At 36.1% G+C, this 21,414-nt stretch overlaps 1 protein-coding gene across 1 annotated transcript in view; it reads left to right on the top strand.

The window, feature by feature from the left end:
* Positions 1-21,414, top strand: part of EFHC2 (EF-hand domain containing 2) — a 173,235-nt gene that overhangs the window by 116,077 nt on the left and 35,744 nt on the right. The gene's annotated exons all lie outside the window — the stretch shown is intronic.

The raw sequence follows: 21,414 nt of genomic DNA, 5'->3' as shown, positions 1-21,414 counted from the left end.
TGTCTGGCTTATTTCACTTAGCATGATTATCTCGAGGTCCATCCATGTTGTCGCAAATGACAGTATTTCATCTCTTCTTATGACTGAGTAACATCCCATTGTATATATGTACCACAGCTTCTTTAGCCAATCATCTATCGTAGGACACTTCGGTTGCTTCCATGTCCTAGCCACTGTGAATAATGCTGCTATGAACATTGGTGTGCAAATATATTTATGGATATGAGTTTTCAAGTCTTTGGGGTAAATACCCCGTAGAGGGGATTGCTGGATCATATGGTATATCAATTCTTAGTTTTTTTGAGGAACCTCCATACTGTTTTCCATAGTGGCTGTACCAATTTGCAGTCCCACCAGCAGTGGATGAGGATACCTATTTCTCCATATCCTCTCCAACATTTGTTATTACTTGTCCCGTTGATTATAGCTATTCTAACAGGTGTGAGATGGTATCTCATTGTGGTTTTGAATTGCATTTCCTAATAGCTAGTGATTTTGAGCATCTTTTCATATATTTGTTGGCAATTTGTATGTTATCTAGGGAGAAATGTCTGTTCAGATCCTCTGCCCGTTTTTTGATAGGATCATTTTTTTTTTGTTATTGAGTCATATGAGTTCTTTGTATATTTTGGATATTAGGCCGTTATCGGAGGTATTGCTTGCAATTATATTTTCCAATTCAGATGGTTTTCTCTTTACTTTGTTGATGGCTTCTTTTGCTGAGCAGAAGCTTTTTAGTTTGATGTAGTCCCATTCATTTATTTTTGCTTTTACTTCCCCTGCCTTTGAGGTCAAATTCACAAAATCCTCTTTCAGTCCAAGGTCCTTGAGTTTAGTTCCTATGTTTTCTTCTATACATTGTATTGTTTCAGGTCTTATATTCAGGTCCTTAATGCATTTTGAGTTAATTTTTGTTTGTAGTTCTAGACAACAGTCTAGTTTCATTCTTTTGCAGGTGGCTTTCCAGTTTTCCCAGCACTATTTATTGAAGAGGATTTCCTTTCACCACTGTATGTTTTGGCTTGTTTATTGAAAATTATTTGCCCATATAAATATGGGTTGACTTCTGGACTTTCGATTCTATTCTACTGGTCTGTGTGTCTGTTTTGCTGCCAGTACTATACCATTTCGATTAATGTTGCTTTGTAGTATAACTTGAAGATGGGGAGAGTGATGCCTCCAGCCTCATTCTTTTTTCTCAGGATGGCTTCAGCAATTCGCGGTTTTTTGTGCTTCCATACAAATCTGATGACTCTTTGTTCTATTTCTTTAAAAAATGCCAATAGGATTTTAATGGAGATTGCATTAAATCTGTATAATGCTTTAGGTAATACGGTCATTTTAACTATGTTGATTCTTCCAACCCAAGAACATGGAATATCTTTCCATTTCTTTATATCTTCTTCAATTTTTTTTAATGGAGTCTTGTAGTTTTCATTATATAGGGCCTTCCCATGTTTTGTTAAATTTATTCCTAGGTATTTTATTCTTTTTGTTGCAATTGTAAAATAAGTTATTTATTTTTTCTACTTCTTTTTCTGATGCTTTGTTATTAGACTATAGGAACGCTATGGATTTTTGAACATTGATTTTGTATCCAGAAACTTTACTGTATTTGCTTATTGTTTCTAATAGTGTTCTTGTGGAGTTCTTAGGGTATTCTATATAGAGAATCATGTCATCCACAAATAGTGACCATTTGACTTCTTCGTCTCCTATTTGGATGCCTTTTATGTCCTTGTCTGATTGCACTTGCTAGGACCTCCAATGTTATATTGAATAAGAGTGGCGATAGTGGACACTCTTCCCTTGTTCCTGATCATGGAAAATTAAGTTTTTCACAATTAAGTATAATGTTGGCTGAGGCTTTGTTATGGCCTTTATTATGTTAAGGTACTTTCCTTCTATACTGATTTTGTTAGGTGTTGTAATCATTAATGGATGCTGTATCTTGTTGAAGGCGTTTTTCTGCATCTATTGATATGATCATATGATTCTTATTTTTAAATTTGTTTATGTGGTGTATCACATTAATCGATTTGCATGTGTTGAACCATCCCTGTGCCACTGGGATGAAGCCCACTGGATCGTGGTGTATAATCCTTTTAACATGTTGCTATATTCAGTTCGCTAGTATCTTATTTAGTATTTTTGCATCTGTGTTAATGAGAGATATTGGTCTGTAGTTTTCTTTTTTTGTATGTTATCCTTACCAGGTTTTGATATCAGGGTGATATTGGCCTCATAAAATACATTGGGAAGTATTGCTTCCTCTTCGATGTTTTGGAAGAGTTTGAGGAGAATAGGTATTAAATCTTCTTTGAATGTTTGGTAGAATTCACTGGAGAAGCCATCTGGTCGTGGACTTTTACTTTTTGGTAGGTTTTTGATGATCGTTTCAATTTACATTCTGCTGATCAGTCTTTTCAGATTTTGCAGTTCTTCTTGATTCAGTCCAGGAAGGTTGTATCTAAGTACTGGTCCATTCCTTCTAGGTTGTTAAATTTGTTGTTGTATACTTTTTCATACTATAGTTGTATGATGCTTTGTATTTATGTGATGTCAGTCATAATTTCCCCTCTTTTATCCCTGATTTTATTTGTGTCCTTTCTCTTTTTAGTTCAGTGAGTCTAGCCAGGGGTTTCTTAATTTTATTTACCTTCTCAAAGAACCAGCTCTTTGTTGCATTTATTTTTTCTATTTTTTTTTTACTTTTAATTTCATTTATTTCTCCTCTCATTTTGATTATTTCTTTCCTTCTGCGGACTTTAGGCTTCATTTATTCTTCCTTTTCTAGTTTTTTAAGATGAAGCGTTAGGTTGTTTACTTGGGCTTGTTCTTGTTTTTGGAGATAGGCCTGTAATGATATGAACTTTCCTCTTATGACTGCTTCCGCTGTGTCTCAGAAGTTTTGATATGTTGTACTATCATTATCATTCCTTTCTGTATACTTCTTGAGCTCTGTTTTTATTTCTTCTCTGACCTGGTTATTCTTCAGTAGCATGTTGTTCAATCTCCATGTCTTTGTGGTTCTTCCTGCTTTCTTTTTGCAGTTGATCTCTAGTTTCAAAGCATTATGATCAGAGAATGTGGTTGGTGGGATTTCAACCCTCTTATATTTGTTGAGGCTATCTCTGTGTCCCAGTATGTGGTCAATTCTTGAGAAAGTTCCATGTGCACTAGAGAAGAATGTATAAGCAGCTGTTTTGGGATGGAAGTGTCTGTAAAATCAATTTCGCTCAGTTCATCTAATGTGTCATTTAAGGATGTTATTTCCTTATTGATTTTATGTTTAGATGATCTGTCCATATTCGACAGTGGGATATTTTGGTCCCCTACTACAGTAGTGTTTTGGTCTGTTTCCCTTTTTAGTTCTGTTAGTAATTGCTTTAAATATTTCTGTGCTCCCTGATTGGGAGCATAGATATTACTAAGTGTTAAGTCTTCTCATTATGAAGTGTCCCTCAGTATCTTTCTTTACCTTTTCCTTTTTGAAGTCTATCATTTCCAATATTAATACCACTACTCCTGCTTTTCTCCGAATGCCATTTGCTTGAAATATCATTTTCCACCCTTTCTCTTTGAGTCTATATTTGTCTTTGGAGCTGAGATGTGTCTCCTGGAGGCAACATATGGTTGGGTTTTGTTTTTTGATCCAATCTGGAACTCTGTCTTTATTCATGAGTTCAGTCCATTTATATTTAGGGTGATTATTGAAATACGACGTTTTCTTATAGCCATTTTATCTTTTGCTTTCTAGTAGTTTGATGTTTCAATTGTTTCTTTTTTGTGTGTTTCTCTTTTCTTTATTTTGGTTGGCTTTTTTTGGGTTTTGCCTCTGGTCTTGTTTTATGTTATATACTTCAGTTCTGAATCTTTAGTGTGTGATTACCATTATGAATATGTAAAGGATAGTTATATATATAGTTGTCTATTTTCTTCTGTGCGTGTCTTATCTACATTTCCCATTGTGAATTTGGATCTTTCAATCCTCTCCTTTTCAGGCATTGTTATCTCAGTTTGTCTCTATGTATGCTGAATGTTCCGTACTCTCTTGCTATAGCGATTCTCTTCTTATTATTTAACTTCATGATGCCCTGTTCTCAGTTAGGGTTGCACTCTGCTTCTATTTGCCTGATAGTCACTTTACTCCTAATTATATATATTTTTTTGTCATTTTGCTTTGAGCGAGCTGACCCCTTTCAGTATTTCCTGTAGTTCAGGCCTCGTAGTGGAAATTCCCTCAATTTTTGTATGTCTGGAAAGGTCTTTATTTCTTCTTCATATCAAAAGGAGAGCTTAGCTGGATACATAATTCTAGGTTGGTAGTTCTTTTTCACTGAATAGTTTAAATATTTGATTCCATTCCTTTCTGGCGTGTAAGGTTTACGCTGATAAGTCCGAGGATAATCTAATGGATTTTCCTTTTACATAACCATTTTCTTCTCCCTGGATATCCTGAGAATTCTGTCTTTGTCATTGATTTTTGATAATTTTAATACAGTGTGTCTTGGTGAAGGCCTTTTGGGGTTGAGATAATTGGGTGTTCTGTTGACTTCCTGAATTTCAGGCTCTAGCTCATTCCTCAGATTTGGGAAATTCTTGTCAACTATTTGTCTGAAAATGGTTTCTAGTCCCTGCTTCTTTCCCTCACAATCGATAATTCCCATTGTTCTTATGTTTCCTCTCCCGATGGTATCAGTTAGCTCTTGACTTTCTCTTTCATTCTTTTTCATTCTTCGGTTTCTCTCTTCTTCCTTCTGCTTTATTTCTAGATTTCTGTCTTTGATATCACCGATCCTTTCCTTCATTTGGTTGACTCTATTTCCCAAACTCGCTATTTCATTTGTCAACTCTAGCAGTGTATCCTTCACCTCCAGAAGATCTATTCTGTTCTTTTTGAAGGTTTCAGTCTTCTTGCTCTGCTCATCTAGTTGTTTTGATTTTTTCAATTCTTGAAATTGTTGATATGACTCATTTCAGGACTCACCGAGTTTTTTCAGAAGTACCATCCTGAATTCTCTATCATTTAAGTTGCATATTTCTATGTCTGTAAGCTTATTTTCTGGAGATTTTTCTCTTTCTTTCTGAGATTCCTTGTCATCTTGGTTGTCTGTGGTGTTTAATGGACTATTTCTCTGCCTGAGCATTAATAGAAATGTATTCTGCTTTTTTTTCCAGAAAGATTTATTGTATAAAGGTCTCTCTTTAACTTTCTGTGAAGGAGGCGCTTTTCTTCTGGTTTTCATTAGGTGGCGTTAAGCCTCTTGGATCCCTGCTTTATATAAAGCCTTAAAAGTGCCCTTTTATTTTCCGATAGATATTGAATCACACTTGCTACCCTCAGTTTCAGTCCCTGTCAGTGTTAGCAACAGTTTCAGTAGCATTTACTCAGATTCCCCTGGGGCTCCGCAATTATCATCGTTGGAGGATATGTTGGTGGGGCCACTTCTCTACTTTCTGCCCTGATGCCTGAACCCTGCTGCTGGTTGCATGGAACTCTCCCAGGCATGGCTGTTCAGGGAACTCATCACACCTTCTCTTCTCCTCTGCCCCTACAGGGAGCTCTATTGACTGCAAAAGGCAGCTTCTTTGTTCCTCTCAGTCCACTGCCGACACCTGGGGTTCTGATCCATGGTAGCTCTTATGTGCAGATCCCATGCTCAGACATGCTAGTGTGCAGTTTGGCATTTTTTGTTGAGTTTTAGATGTTCAGCTTATTGAAGTTTTAAGGGGAGAGATCTGGGGATGTCTCTCACTCTGCCATGTTTCTCCAAACATCGAAAATGTGTATTTTCTGGAAACTTGCACTTCATCTAATTTTAAAAATTTATCAGCATTTTTAGCTCTATGACTTTTTAGCTCTAAGACTTATTTATTTGATTTGTTTTAAAAAGAACCAGGTTTCCATGTGCTAACTTTTTTTACTTCGGTTTCCATTTCATTAATTTTTACTCTTGCTTTTATTCTTTTTTTCTTTTTTTCTGTGTTTATTTTCTAATTTCTTGAGTTGGGCGTATGTTTTACTAATTATATTTATTTTCTAAGAAATATACTTAAAGCTGTAATTTTCTTCCTAAGTACTACTTTAGCTTTAGTGTGTTTAGCGTTTATTTTCCTTTTATGTAAATATTTCCTAATGTTATTATAATTTTTTTTGGCTAGTTATTTTTCGTTTGTTTTAAAATTTCCAAATGTGTATAGGTTAGCTTTCTTTTAATTCTTGATTTCTGTTTTTAGTTATAGAATATGGTTTGCACAATACTGATTCTTGGATATTTATTGAGACTTGCTTTATGACTCTAGGAATAAACTCTTATTTTCTGAAATGTATTTCAATGTTTAACTGAGTAGGTAAATAATTCTAGATTCATAGTTACTTTCCCTTGACCTCTTGAAGATATCCTATTGTTTTCTACCCTCCACTGTGGTCATTGATAAGTGTTTGTTAATGTACTTGTTCCTCTGTATTTGTATGTCTTTTTTCCTCTGCCTTTCTCTTTGTTTTGAGGGTTTTTCAGTTTCATTACAGTGTATCTTGGGGTTATAATGTAATTCTTTAATTTGTGAATTATTCTGTGCCATTATCCCTTCAGATATTTTCTCTTGTCCATTCTGCTTTCCTTCTCAAACTCTCAGTTTGTTCTCTCTTTTAACTTCTTGTCAGACTTCTCTCTCTTCTCCACATCTTTTAACCTTCCATTCATTCTTTTCATTTATTTTTCATTCTATGCTACATTCTTGGAATTTTCCTTAAGTCCATCAGTTTATTGATTCAATGACTGTGCTTTTTAATTCTTTATGTGCTATTTAGGTTTTTTTTTTTATATTTCTGTTCTTTTACATGACATCTTGTTCTTTTCTTATGCTTTCTCTATGTTTTACCTCCTTGATAATTTTAGATAATAATTTATTTCGTTACTGATTTTTGTTCTATTGTTCCAAATTCATGGCATATGAATCCATCCGTTATATCTGATAACTGTCACTTATAGTGAATTATTTATTTTTATGTTTTCTAAGCTCATCTTAACCTGAAACTTCTTTCTCACTGCAATGTTTCACTGCTTCTTGGGTTGGTCCTTCTGACTAGTTTTTTGTTTGTTTGTTTGTTTTGTTTAAATCCTTTTAATTTGAATTAATTGTAGATTTACAAAAAAATTTCCAACATAGTATAGAGAGTTGCTTTATACTTCTCACTCAGCTCCTCTTAATGTTAGCATCTTACTATAGTGAAATTATCAAAACCAAGAAGTTAACATTGGGCAATACTATTAACAGAACACCTTATTTGAATTTCATCAATTTTTCCACTAATATCCTTTTTCTGTCCCAGGATCCTACCAGGATGGCACATTTAGTTGTTGGTTCTTCTTAGTCTTCTCTAATCTGTAACAATTCCCCAGTCTTCCCTTGTCTCTTTCTTATGACCTTGACACTTTAGAAGAGTATTGGTCAGTTATTTTGTAGAATGTCTCACAATTTGAATTTGTATGATGTTTTCTCCTGGTTGGACTTAGATTGTGCATGGTTGGCAAGAATAATACAAAAACGATGTGTCCTTCTTAGTGCATAATATCAGAGAGTTTATGATGTGAATATGTCTTACAACTGGTGATACTGACCTTGATCACTTAATTAAGGTAGTGTCTGCCTGATTTCTTCATTGTAAAGTTACTTTTATAGTGAATAAATACCTTGACAGAGATACTTTGAGACTATACAAATCCTGCTTTTCTTTAAACTTTTGCCCACTAATTTTGATATTCAGCAATAGAACTTTCAAAGTAGTTTTGATTTTGCCTCTGTAAGTAGGCTTATTACAAACTGGACCTAGTTTATCTTAATTTTGATGTTAGTTTATTGCCTTGGAGTTTTCCACAGTAAGTGGACAAAATAAAGTTGTACTTCAAATTCTTTTTAGGCAAAATATTGGCTCTGAGTTCTATTAGATAAAGTTGTTGTTGTTGTTGTTGTTGTTGTTGTTGTTGTTGTTATTCTTAGAGACTCAGCAGAGAAAAGGTCCATTGTCATCTCTCTTGGCCAAAGGGTAGAATTTATTAATCATTTTACTTTAATTGCAGCCTTTTACAGTTCTAGCTTTGTACACAGGATTCGTGTGTTGAAGTTCCAAATTGCTACCCTTCTTGGCCAGAGGCCTTGTCTCTTGTGCCTGAGTATTAAAGTCCAAGAAGCTCTTACCTGTCAATAGTGTTTGATTTCCACATCCCCCAAGTGCTATCCTATTAGCTTTATACACTTTCCTCTCTGGCTGTCAGCTACCTCTTTGCCTTGGTATTGGAACACTTTCTTTACTTTTTTTACAAGCTCATCCAGGAGTTTGAGTGTTATTTGCTGCCTTGTCTACCATTTTGCCATACACAGTCTTTCTCCCATGCCATATGGAATCTCCAAAATTACACTGGAGAAAATACTGACTAGACACATTATTATTAGGGAATGTCACATTGTCATTAAAACCTATGCTGAAGTGGATTTGGCTTTGCTCATATAGACCTAGTTAAACTCAGTTCCACTATTTAAAAATCTTAATAACGCTCAGACTTTTCTCTTTCTATTTTTGAAGACTATCTGTTCTTATGGCCTTGAGTTTTATGGGATGCTAGAAAAAAAATTCTTGGCATTTTAGAATAAATAAATCATATAATGTCATGCCAAAACAGATAGACTATTTCTTTACATTTCTAAAGAGTGGAAAAAGGACCAACTCTTTTTCTGAGGTTTTGTATATACATATATATTTAAACTGTGTTTCTTTTATTTCTTTTTCCATGATTACATTCTTGTGGGAATAGGTAAATCATTAACAATGAAACTACTATTTCACCCAAAACACAATGTTCTAATGGTTCCTTTTCTAAATGAAGTATTATGCATAAAATCAAGGCAGCTTTGTGGCCATCTAGTTAGTAACAGATGACCAGGTTAATGCCACCCATGTTTTCTTCTTTAATTAGAATCCAAATTTTGTTTTAAAAAATAATAACAGTAACTAAATGCTAATTTTCATTTCCTCAGAAGGAGAATTGTGATGAAAAAATTATGATGTAAAATGAATACTACACAGTAGGAGGGGAATGACAGGCCACCAAAGGGCAAGCCTTTCTTGGTTATTATTCATTATTTGAGTAAATTTTGCAACCCAAAAGTACTGAGTGCAGAAGGCATACCTAATAGTGTAGTGTTTAACCATGTATGTTTATCATTAATTCACTCAATAAACATATATTAGGCACTTACTCTGTGACAGGTCCAATGTGGGTGATGGAGGTTCAGATGAATGAGCTGCCTTGGAGAATGCCAGCCTTATCTCTGAACTTCCATCACCCACCGTGGGACCCAACACCGCTGATTCTGGACTGCTTAATTTGGATCATTCTCTTCACATTCAATTTTGGAGGGTGCTCTCTCCTTTGCAGTCCAACTTTCTCCTACCCCTGAAGACATGGTCCACATTACATTTCTTTTCCTCAGATGTTCCTGATTGCCTAACTCACAGAGATTTCTTCCTCTTTGATCTCATTGCATTTATGGCTGGAGCCACTCAGCAGATATTTTTATTCTTTCATGCATATTAGTTGAAGAATAAGTAGATAAATGAACAGATGAACAAAGGCAGTGCCCTTTGTTTGGATTTAGTTTTCACTCACTTAGTAGTAAGGATTCTATCGAAAGGGATTCCTAAACTGATTTCAGTCTTTCTTGAAGGACTTTTTATTCTGCCACATACTAATGATAATAGTAATAGCTAACACTTTTATGCTGCTTACCATGAGACAGATACTTTACTAAATCTTTTCTATATATTAACTCATTTAATCCTCATAGCAATCCTGAAAAGTGGGTGCTATTATTTTTCAGATGAGGAAGCCGAGGCACAGAAGGGTTAAGGAAGCTACTCAAGCACATATTAAGGTGCAGAACTGGGATTTGTACCAGGCACTTTAGCAGTTTCATAATGAGTTAAGAGTTAGAGTAAAAGTAGCTAAGTTTGACTCCTCATTCTGCCTCTCTAATGCCTTAAGTTCTTCACCTGTGAAATAAGAATAATTCAGGGCACTATTGGAGAGGTTAAGTGAGTTCATATATATTGAACACACAGCCAGTAAATGCCCAGTGACATTAGTTCCATTTACTTCTCACCATCAGCCATGTGGAACTTACACATTCTGAGTTTAGAAAGTATGTATGTGCCCCTGGCTGCCCCAGCAGCTATCTCTACCAACCTTGAGATCTTTGCTCACAATGAAATCTTCTTACTTGACTCTACCATTTCTGAAAGGCTCTCTTCTGGAATGGGGTCAGTTGGAGTAGGATTAAAAACTTCCAGCCCTTCAGTTTTTCTTCTCATTCTTATATGTAGCTTTTAACTTATTTATATTTTTGTCTTATTTTAGAAATGGATTTAAGGTGAGTTACTAAGATGCAAACAATTCTATAGCAAAACATGGATACACAAATAATAAAAGTAGGAAAGAACCATAGATCCAGGGTGAAGCTGACACATAGACAGTATTTACAGACTCTGATGTCATGGGCATTTACTAAAGGCTCTGAACTTCCTATAGGTCAACACAAAATAGGAGACCACGAGTATGAAGCAACAATAAGCCAGTTGCTTAGAAGAAGGAATCCTAATACAAAGCCTAAGAAAGATATTCTCTATTGTCTACTCACAGAGAGGACCCTCTGGTGGCTCTGTGGTGTTCTCAAAAGCATACCCCTAGGACAGCCAGGGGCAGGAGCTCCAGTTGGTTGTTTCTGATAGCATTCCCCAGAATTAAACAATAGCATTCCACCAGACTATTGTTCAGTCAAAGCAGTTCTGTAAGGGCTTCCATCATATGCCCAACTTCCTGAGGTCAAGCTTAACCTGAAGTGTGAAGATACCTCTTGGAAACCTCTAGATGGAGGAGAGAAGAGGAGAATGCAAGAAGATGGAACCTTGGAGAGGGATCAATTATCTATTGCCACAATTTCACTGCATAATAAATCACCTCAAAATTTCAGTGTCACGCAAAAAAGGCATTTATTTAGCTCATACATCTGTGGGTTGTCGGGAGCTCAGTTGATCTGAGCTAGTCCCTGCTGGGGCAGTTCTGTTCCCCATCTCTCATTTTTACCCAAGACTAACCTGGGCATGTCATTCTCATGGAGGTGGCAGAAATGCAGTCAGGGAATGAGAAACATGGAAGATCGCTTAAGCCCTAAACTCAGAACTGACACGCCTTGACTTTGACATCATTTGTATTGGCCAAAGCAAGTCCTGTGGCTGACCCCATTGTCAAGGAACAGGAAAGCAATTGTGCCCTTTTTGAAGGTGGAACAACAAAGTCACATGGAAAGGGATTTGGATATAGTGAGGAGTGAAGAATTGAGGGTAGTGATACAACATCCCACAGAGGGAATGGGAAATGACTGGGAAAAGCTCACTGCCCGCTGATCCCATAGAGCCCCTCTCAGCCCTCCCCAACTCTATTTGTACCTGCTGCCACCATACCGTTTAATTCTGCCTGCAGGAGGCTTGGGCATGAAGTGCTTGTGGCCGTGGCTAGTTATTGCTGCACAGCAGCACCGGGCAAACTGGACCCTGCAAATGACCATTGTGGCTTGGGAAGGTATGTGCTCCAGCACCTGCTAGAGCAGTTCCCTCCCACCCGGAGTGGGGAACATGACCCCTGAAGTGTCAGGGAAGTTAGATTTGTTACTGACAACCAGCTTCCCTATTTTATTTTATTTTATTTTCGCTTATTTTCCCTTTATTTTTTGTAAGCAGGAATGTTAAACTCTTACTATATGAGCATATTTACTTTATTTTTTTGATTTAGAGCCACTGATACTTTATAAATGAAGATATCAGTATTTGGATTTCATGTATTGCTTTTGAAATTGTAATATTTAAGCCTGATGTTCTGTAGTTACACACTAGGATTCATTATATAATATAAGTACAGGGTGTTTAAAATGAGCCAGGAGTAAGTTCTTAGACTGAAAATGATTTCTCTCTGGCGTTGCAACGTTTAAAACTTCTAGCACTGTCAATATTCAGTTGCCTAGGTTGTATCTATTACCTCTGGTGCAGATAAGTGATTTAATCTTTATCCCAGTGCTGCCCTCTCCCAAGCTCAATTCTTTATAGAAGATCAAAACAAATCCCAAAATAGACCACAATAATAAAATGTAAGAAATTTTCCTGCTTCATATTCTGATATGAAAGTGAATCACTGTATTCATTGAAGGGCTTATATGTCTTCCTTTTCTAATTTATTTCCTGGCATAGGAGACCAGTTGCCCCAGTGTCAGTCTGTCAATTGAGCATAAGCCAAATGGCTTACCCTGTGGCCTCTATGTGATTAAGTGGTCCTAGGGAAAGGCCACTGTAAGGGTTGTGCAAATTGCGAACTGCACAACTTGGAACAGCATGCATGAAGAGCCTCTTTTGGAGTCCCTCTGTTGGTAGTTGGCATATTGGGACAAAGCTCCCAGCTTTTACTCTGCCACTTATCCTCTACTTCCCCTATGAGACCCCACCCAAAATTTGACTTGTTAGTGTCCAAATCAAAAGCTTGTCTTCCTCTCTCCCTCCTTCCTTCCCTCTGTCTTTTCATATTGACTTGGCTCATGTATTGAGGATAGACATAGTTGGATTCCTTCTTAACTGCCCTCCCCATCACACATATACACATATATCCATCTGTGACAGAACCTGTGGTATTTGGTGAAGCACAATCACATGCCAGTGCCCAGACTGTTCTAGAAACCTCTTTATAAGGTTGTACAGAGAAAAACTAAACTGTGCAGTATAGTAGAAGCCATGCAAATTCAAGAAGTGATTTTAGTATATGAAAATTTGTTTTTTGTTTATTTTTTTAAGAACTAGTTATGTTATGATCACAGCCAGATGTATGATGGTCTCAGCAAGGGCAGGCCATTTTGAGAAGCAAACAGACCAAAATAGGGAAAGAGTTGTATTAAAATGTACAAAATACATATTTTGCGGATTAAAAATTAAACAGGAGGCACTCATAGGAGACCAGACACTGCAGACAACTTGGGAGTAAACCGGAGAACTATCTTTAGAAACATATCCAGAGAAAAGAAAGGGATTAAAGCAATGAGAAAGAAGACAGCAGAAATGGAAGTTGAGAGGGAACTGGACAAATGGAACCAAAGTAATAATCAAAGATAATTGTTTCAGAAAAATCCTTTTTGAAGCTAAAGAAAATGTGTCTGGAAATTGAGAGGATTCCCTCTGTTCCAAGCAAAATATGTGAAAAGAGATCACTTGGTAAAAATTTAAAGGTCATAGTTAAGGAAACAGTCTTATAAGCATCAAAGCAAAACATACACAAAACAAAGCTTAGAAACACCACCACCAACAGCAGAACCAATGATCTAAAAATCAAAAATCTATAGCCTCAGATAATGCAAGGAGATAATGTATTAAATCATCAGTGCTTTGAGGGTAAATAAATTGAAACAAGTTTTTTTTTGTTTTTGTAGATGGGGATAATATAATTGTTTTTAAATCTTTAAGAAAAAATAAAATACAATTTTAATAAATTCCTCAAAGTAATACATTATTTTATTAAATTGCTCCATAAAATGAAGAGAAAAATAAAAAAATAAAAATTCAAGGGACAACTCCATCTGATCTCAGAAGCTAAGCAGAGTCAGGCCTGGTTAGTACTTGGATGGGAGACCACCTAGGAATACCAGGTGCTGCAGGTGTGAAAAATAAAAAATAAGGGATTGTAAGCTGACAAGGTCCTTCCAATCTGTGAGGTCAACCAAGGGTTGCCTTGCCTAAAAAATAAATAAATAAATAAAAATTCAAGGGAGATATTTATATAAAAGTTTGAGAAAAGCCTATGAAATATCCAATAACAGAAGTATTATTTAGCATTTTGGTTTCAGACGGTTATGTGATAGCACAAAATATATTACTTAAATGAAAAAAGCAAACTATAAAATATATTTACAGCTATTAAGAAAGAAAACACAATTAAATACCCATGCATTAAAAAAAGACTGCAAAGAAGTACACCAGAATGTTTACTTGATTGTATTTTGGTGGTGGGAGTGTATATGGCTTTTCTTTTCTTTTTCCTTGGTTTTTATATATTATCTCAATTCTCTATCATTAGAAACATGTTCCTTTTCTAATGGAGTAAAGCAAATACATTTTATACTTTAAAGTGTGTGTTCAGAAAAAAATAAAAATCTGATTATATTTTTGATATATTTTGATATAAATAAGTCCTGAATTAATAAGTTGATTTTCAGCTCTTGGAGGGCACAGCCCTAATCTTGTGTTCAGCCCATTGTATGATCAGCAAATACCTGTGGGCTTATATGGAGTTGCCCTCCATGCAAGGCACAATTCCACCCTCTCTTGTCACAAGGCTCAGCATGGCCTCTTAAACATCTGGCAACCAGTGAGAAAGTTAAAAACAGAAAGGCTGAGCGAGGTTTGCTTGGAGACAAATAATCCCTGAACACCAGATGGGTGTTAATGAAAAGAAAGGTGATAGAAAGTGAATAACTTTGCTTGTAAATGAAATGAATATTCATTCCTTTCTGCCCACATTACAAGTTAAGCACCATCATCTCGACTTCCATTTGCTGTTACCAAAAATTCTTGATATGATTAAAAAAAAAAACACTGTTGTCTTAGCTTGTTTAAATGCACATTGTACCAAACGGTAGAAGAATTATAGATGAGTGTTTTAACGGGTTTCTAAAATTGTACATCTATGAAGAATATTGTTAATAGCATGCAGAAATCGCTCTTAACTACCTGAAAATATTTAATTTTGTTTGGCTACACTTAAATAGCCCCAAAGTCAAGTACACTAAGACATGCTGGATTTCAAACTAAATAAATCTAAATTACCATGTACTTTCCACTACATGTCAAAACAGGAAAAACCATAGCATTTGATGTGAAATGAAGATTAGAGCTTTAACAGAGAGAAATCTAGAAGCTGTGTGCATTTATTTGGAATAAGAAAACTGGGTCAATGCAAATGTACTTCTCTTTGAGAAGATATATCAAAAAATCAATTTATAAAGCAGATGACTTTGGCAGTAATTATTTATACTGTCAAGATTCTTTAGTTTCCAAAGGACTTATTTCAGGATTCAATGTGCTTGCTTGTCATTAACTTGAGAGAAATTAGAGGAATTTATAGCTAAGGTATTAGGTGCCATTGCCAATTAAAAATGACCAAAATTAAGGTAGGGTATCTTTATATGTAGTAGAGAGTGAAAGGGGGCATCTCATTTGATTTCTAAGAATTAAGTATTTGTGCAGCTTCTCGAATATATCCATTATATAAAGGAAGGCACACCTGGAGTTTATTATTTTATCACTTCAGAGTTAATCCTGGATATTACTATTTAAAACAAGTATACTGTTTTCCTTTTATATTCTTCAGATAAATAATTCCATGATTTCATTCATCAAAAACATTTCACATTTTTTCAAAATTAACTTGCTTAAGAGAAGTAACTTCCAGTTTAATACAACTTGGAAACTATCTCTACTATGGAATGATAAAAATAATTAAAATTGCTATCATTTATTGAGTGTTCATAGTTACAGGCAGTATGCTATAAGCTTTTCATGCCTTGCTAAGTTAACCTTCATTTTCCTCTTATTCAGCAAACTATTTATTATAGAGCGCTTACTGTGTGCCAAAGGCTATTTAAGGTGTTGGGGATTCGACAGTGAACAAAATAGACCAATAGCCCTGACCTTTATTGAACTTCTCTTTCAGCGCAGGGATAAAGACAATGTGCAGAGTAAGAATATAAATGATATACTAGGCTGGAGAATGATGAATGCCACTGAGGAAAAGAAAGCAGAGGAGGGGTTAGGTAATAACAGACTTCTGAAGGATCACACTTTTAAAAGGGATGGTCAGAGAAGGCCTCACAGAGACTATGACACTTGAGCAAATGAGAAGATGCTGTACAGGAGGTGAAGGACCAAGGGAAAGAGCATTCCAGATAGAGGGAACAGCAAGTGCAAATACCCTGAAGTTGGAACATGCCTGGCTTATTTGAGGAAGAGCAAGGAGTGTGGTATGGTGGGTGCAGAGGGAAAGAGAGGGGATGAGGTCCAAGGGATAGCAGAAGAGAAGACATATCATGTCAGGTCTGGTAGGTTATCATGTGGCTTTTCATGAGACTTTGAGAGAGATGGCAAGCCCTCAGAGGGTTTCGAATGGAGACATGACATCTGACTTACATTTTCGTAGGATCGTCCTGGCTCTTTTGGTAAAATAAAATTCTCTGAGGCAAATGGTCTTGGCCAGTTTCACAGAAGAGGAACACAGGCTCAGAGATGTTAAGTAATTTACCAGAGTTCCCATTAGCGAATTAGTGGGATTGGAATTAAATCTAGAACTGTGTAATTTGAAAGCTCACACCTTTCTCACTAAACCATACCACCTCCTAATTGCAAGCAGGTTTGTGACCCAGGCTGGAGTAGATGATTTCCTTAGAGTCTGCAATTACTTCTTTTTCACCTTTTCTCTAGAGTTCCTTGGTTTCTGTGGCGAGGTTACTATGTTGCACAGCCCCAGGGGACACCATTTATACCATAAATATAAAATGTACCCCCTGGAGGTGGGCAGTGCCTAGCTGAAGTAGTCATATGTAACAGCCTTTTTCTCCAGTGAGGTTGAAGAGCTTCGTAAGTGGTTTCGAACTATGATTAGGCTGGTAGCAAAATTTGTTTGGTCATACATTTTTATTGGCCCCACTTTGATGTATTTTTCCATTTCTCCTTCCTCTGACACACATTTCACCAGCTGCCTCTTTCTCACTGTCTGCTGTCTGAGACCACACTAGACTGGGATGTAAGTGATGGTGAGGCAGAGTTTTCTTCTCTGTATGGGCAGCTTAGGCCAACAAGCATAAGAAAAAGCCTGAGAGGGAGTATATAGGATGTGAACAGGGTGCCTGACTTCTGATTAGAGGAAGTGAAACACATTTTATTTGATGAATATAAAATTGAAAGAAATGATAAAGGGCACTATCTAATTGTCATGAAAATTATGACTTGGTTTAATTTAGGTTCAAGCAGATTTTCTTCTAAGCCTTAGATCCCAAGGCTCATACTCTTGAGCCCTTGTTTACATTGAAACTATTTTTTTTCAGTTTGTATGTAAGAAAGTACCTTAAGATTCAGAACTTTAAAATGAAGTTTTGATTTACTATTACTTTACTGGTTGACTTTAATGGAATTACGTTTTCTGAAACTGTTTAGTGCATTTCATATTTTAGAATTCTGAAGTTACCTCAGTATCCTAGAACAGTTGGCATTGTGTTTTGGAGTATTATGACTTTAATTACAAAAAACAGGGAAATCATGGCAGTGTCTTTAAACAAGATTAGCTAAATAATATTGTATAATCTATATAAAACTTTAGTGCCAGGAACATAGTGCAATGTTGGATAAAGGCAAATATGACTTGCCATTTGAATCTTTGAGATTAACAACAGTAATCATAGAACACCAGATAAATAAAATTACAGCAGCTTTTAAAAATGCATTTTCCTTGAATGATTCATCAGGAAGTACTGAGATCAGACTTTGCTCTGAGACCTTAATTCAAATTCACTCTGAAGGTTTAGGTGAGGAAGGGCTATGTTTGATGGAAGCTGGCTTTGTTTTTGTGGCTGCTGCCAAGCAAAAATGGATATGTAGAAAACAAGTTGGTGAGTTAAACATAGAATTAAACACAGAATTACTATATGGCTCAGCAATTCCATTCCTGGGTATATATACCCAAAGAATTAAAAAATAGATGTTCAAACAAAAACTTGTACTTGAATGTTCATAGCAGCACTATTCACAATAGCCAAAATGGAAACAACCCAAATGTCTATTGATGTGTGAATAGATAAGCAAAATGTGGTATATTCATACCATGGAATATTATTCAGCGATAAAAAGGAATCAGGTACTGATACATGCTACAAAATGGATAAACATGAAAATACTATGCTAAGCAAGAGAAGCCAGGCACAAAAGACCATACTGTATGATTCCATTTATATGAAATATCTAGAATTGGCAAATCTTCAGAGATAGAAAATAGATTACTGGTTGCCAAGTGGGGAGAGGGGCTGGGGGAAGGAGTAAGATGGAGTAGCTGCTTCTTCGGAGTGCTGAAATGTTGTGGAATTAGATAGAGGTAGTGATTGCACAACATTGTGTATGTACTAAATACCACTAACGGTAAATTTCATGTGTATTTTACCACAATAAAATAATGGAGTATGCTCCTTTTGAAAGGATTCCTAATTCATGGTGAAGTCCATTAAAAGTTGACAGGGTGGAGTGAGTCCTAAAGAAGGGGCACATAGCAAACAAGGGGGAAAGTAGTGGCAGCCACTTGAATATTAACAATAAAAGGCTTACATTTCCTATTGCGATCCCCAGTGCCAGGACCTGCCTTGCTTGGGCACAGAGGCCATACTGGCAGCTGCTTAAGGGCCCTTGAAGTCCTGCATGACTGAGGACAGTTTTAAGTGTGAGGCAGCTTGTTTGAAACTCTCACATAAAGCCATAGAATATTGAGCTATTTAAAACCCAAGCATATAGAAACCTAGCAGATATAAATTTTAATTGCAGTGAGGCCAGGATAATTTCATTTTATCCAGTGAAAAGGAAAACAAACTTTTATGACCTAGTAGTACTAAAAGAAGTTTAAAGGTGCATGGAAAGTTTCTAGTTATTGCCACACACATTCTTTTCCCTGTTCCTTGGGATTATGCCACTTGTTCTTCTTCACACCATTTTCTACCCTCTAAAGGAAAAAGCTTTTAAGTTTTTTTTCCTCGGATGATGAAAGTAATGTTTGGTTATTACATTTTTTTAAAGTAGATATTTTATATACATATAGAAATCTCAACAATCAGGGATAAAGCTATAGATATTTTGACATGTATTCTTCCAGTCTTTTTTTCTATGAATATACATATACTGGTAGCTTTAGTTTTACTGGAATCATACTGCATTCATCAACATAGCATGGACATCTTTTGCACTAATAAATACAGATCAACTGCACACTTTTCATGGTTGTATAGTGTTCCCTTTATGCATGTGTCATGACTGATTATTCCATGACCAGTGTTCTAAATGAGCTAGGGGCTTTCCTTCGTTTCTCTGTGGTCACTTAGTCTTTTGTCATAGATGGTTGATGACTCAGGGTTTCTGAAATCATTCTCTCTTATTTATGCTGGTTAGTCATAGCCCACAAAACAGAGGTCATGGACAGTAAAGGGAATTAGAGGTCTGTATAAAATCAGCTCCAAACCTACTACCTTTAGGAAATTTTCCCTGACTGAGTCCCACACCATCCAGTCACTCTCTTCTGTATTCCAACAGAAGAGGGACACTATAGAATGCAGGAACATAGGCTTTCATGACATTGGGCATATGCCGTAACATTTCTGGGCCTCAGTATTCTCAACTGTAAAATGGGGATGATATTCAAAATATACAAAGAACTCATACAACTCAATAACAACAAAACAAATGATCCAATCAAAAAATTGGCAGAGGACCTGAACAGACACTTCTCCCAAGAGGACATACAAATAACCTACACACACATGAAAAGATAGATGCTCAGCATTGATAGCTATTAGGGGAATGTAAATAAAAACCACAATGAGATACCATCTCACATCTGTTAGAATAGCTATAATCAACAGAACAATTAATAACAAATTCTGGAGAGGATGTGGAGAAAAAGGAACCCTCATCCACTGCTGGTGGGACTGAAAATTGGTACAGCCACTATGGAAAACAGTATGGGGGTTCCTCACAAAAACTAAGAATTGATATACCATATGATCCAGCAATCCCTCTATGGGGTATTTATCCCAAAGACTTGAAAACTCATATCCATAAAGATATTTGCACGCCAATGTTCATAGCAGCATTACTCACAATGGTCAGGACATGGAAGTAACCTAAGTGTCCTACGATAGATGATTGGCTAAAGAAGCTGTGGTACATACATACAATGGAATATTACTCAGCCATAAGAAGAGATAAAATACTGCCATTTGTGACAACATGGATGGACCTCAAGATAATCATGCTAAGTGAAATAAACCAGACAAAAAGTTGAAAACCACATGATATCACTTTTATGTGGGATATAAATCTAAAACCAACAAACAAACAGGACAAACAAACAGAAACTCATGGACATGGACAATAGACTAGTGGTTACCAGAGAGGAGGGAGAAGAGGGGAGGGGGAAATAGACGGGGTAAAGGGGACAAATATGTGGTGACAGAAAGAAATCTAACTATGGGAGGTGAACACAGTATAAACATATATATGCCTTACTGTTAAAGTTTACAGTTGAAACTTATTGGATTTTGTTAACCAATGTCACCATAATAAATAAATAGTAACATGAACCAATAAAACAAACAAACAAATAATCAAATAGAATGGGGATAATAGTACCTACCTTCTAGGCTAAATAAGATGATCCATGCCAAAAGTATCTGGCAGCACAGGACTGGCACATAGGTAGTAGTACTCAACAAATGGCGAAATTTCTTATTATTACTCAGTTTATTCAAGTGGACCTTCCAGTTTGTGGTTTTGAGAACTCATCTGTATGTTTGGATAGCTCAAATAGATTGTAGACTGAAAAGTTCACATGCCAAAGTGACTTTATAGTGTTTTCCACACCATGAGCTTCCGGCCAATATGACTGATTGGTTGTCTGACCTAAACTGTCTTGCTGCAGTTGTGGGGTCTTCCTGGTTGAATCTGACCTTCATTTCCCATTTAAAAAGGCAAAACAAAGCAAAACAAAACAAAAACTCCAGAAATCCCGTGAAGTGGATGTAGGTGAAATGGAGTTCAACATCATAGTTGTGAGCTTTCCAACACCCTTAAGGACATTCTTGACTAGGAGAACCTAGAATTTAATAACTAGGAGAATTTAATGGTAGTAGTAATGGCAAGAAATATATAAAAGAACTAAAAGCCATTATACTGAAAGACCAGTCTATAGCAGAAGGGAAAATAGAGTCTGGTATTCCCTCATTTATTCATGATTTTCAGAAACTGAATTATTTCCAGTAAGTAAATTTTCTAGATGGTGTAAGCTTATTCATTTAGCTGCTCTAAAACTGCATTTTAACTATTTTAATATAATGATTTCTAATGCGTGTTGCATGGTTTATAGCTTTCATATAGAGAAAATACAATTCAGCCAATTTGTTAGGCTTTGAATCCTTATCATTAATATGTTATTGTTGTCATTTTTTTATGTCTGCCAAATAATCTCAATGTCATTTGCCTTCTAGAGACTCAGGCAACTGTACCCTTACACAGCTCTT

Source organism: Rousettus aegyptiacus, unplaced genomic scaffold, assembly GCF_014176215.1.
Source record: "Rousettus aegyptiacus isolate mRouAeg1 unplaced genomic scaffold, mRouAeg1.p scaffold_m13_p_9, whole genome shotgun sequence".
Taxonomy (NCBI): Eukaryota; Metazoa; Chordata; class Mammalia; order Chiroptera; family Pteropodidae; genus Rousettus; species Rousettus aegyptiacus.
Note: the sequence above shows the minus strand (reverse complement) of the source record. Positions and strands in the feature narration are given on the sequence as shown.